Source organism: Octodon degus, unplaced genomic scaffold, assembly GCF_000260255.1.
Source record: "Octodon degus isolate 3935 unplaced genomic scaffold, OctDeg1.0 scaffold00005, whole genome shotgun sequence".
Classification (NCBI taxonomy): Eukaryota; Metazoa; Chordata; class Mammalia; order Rodentia; family Octodontidae; genus Octodon; species Octodon degus.
The window spans coordinates 28,871,750-28,873,076 of NW_004524581.1; the positions used below are offsets into that span (position 1 = coordinate 28,871,750).

The window sequence follows — 1,327 nt, forward strand, 5'->3', positions numbered from 1 at the left end:
GGCTGGCATGTGGTGCTGGGGGATTGAACCGCGGTCCCTGTGCTTTGCTAAGCTTGTTCTAAGTAGGTGCTTTAGACCACTGAGCCATCTCACCAGCCCGTGGCTTTACTTTTAATACTTCGTTTTCATTCTGCTGGATGGTTAAGACCAAGATAAAGCAAGACCTATAGAACATGAAATGTAACTTTTTTTTTTTTTTTTTTTTTTTTTTTGGTGGAACAGCACTTATCCTACTGAGCCATCTCCCTGGCCCCCAGGAAATGTAACTTTTGTATCTGATAAGGTCAGTCAAATTCCTTCAGGATTTAACTTGAAACCCTACCCTGCAATTTGTAGCTCCTTTGTGAGTGTCAGTCATGTGGATGAGTTACGGCCATTGCTTGACCAATTTGCTCTCTGTGAAATCCTGAGAGAATGTTTTCTCTCCATGTGACTGTCCTTATAAAAAGAAAAAAAATTTAAAAGATTTTTTCTTCCTATTTTTAGAGGGGAAAAAAATCTTTTTAATTTTTTTTCTTCTTTTTATATTCCCTACTTCAAAAACACAGTTCTCTCCATTTCTGAATTTTAATCAGAGAAGTAACTTAAAAGTAACCACAGCTCTGAATCCAAACTGCTTCTTTGTTCCTTCGGGTGCTAGGATTGAACCCTGCCCTCTGCTAGGCAGGCAGGCGTTCTTCCATTGAGCTACACCCCAGCCACGGGGTGCTTAGTTTTGAATCCTATTCCTACTACTTCCCAGCTGCATGAACTTACTTTCCTCAGCTGTAAAATGGGTACAAAAATAACACAAAAGGTGATTGCAAGGATTTAGAGAATAAATATTTGTGAACCACCTAGGTCAGCACTAGATAAGCGAGGCTTTCTTAGTAAACAGAATAATCTTTTAACTCAATCTCTTCCTTTCTTGCAAAAATCTCTTATCTCTTTCCTCGTTTTCTTCCTCCTAGCAACTGCAAATACTCTCTTTTAGTTAAAGTCTCCGTGCTTTCTGCACCAAGCCCTCCGTCCTCATTCCAAAGATGCCTGCGCTGAAATCCAACCTCACGTTGCAGTTGCAGGCTCAGCCTACTCCCCCGCGAGCTTTAGCTTCCCTTCTTCTGCCCCTCAGTCCTCCTTCCGCGGCGCCCACCAAGCCAAATGAGTTCTCTGCCCAGGGCGGCTGGCTTCTGCCAAGCGCTGCAGTAAGAACGGAAGCCTGGGAGAGAAGGACTCGAGCAGTGCTTCTGGCCTGTCATGAAAACTGAGCTATCTCAATACTGTCAGATATCCCTTGGGAACAAAACCGCTCCTACTTGAGAGATACTGGGTTAAAAACCTTTAAAAT

The 1,327-nt window shown here is 43.0% G+C and overlaps 1 protein-coding gene across 4 annotated transcripts in view; it reads left to right on the forward strand.

Annotated features, from left to right (window-relative positions):
- Positions 1 to 1,327, forward strand: part of Slc26a8 (solute carrier family 26 member 8) — an 84,084-nt gene that overhangs the window by 14,576 nt on the left and 68,181 nt on the right. The gene's annotated exons all lie outside the window — the stretch shown is intronic.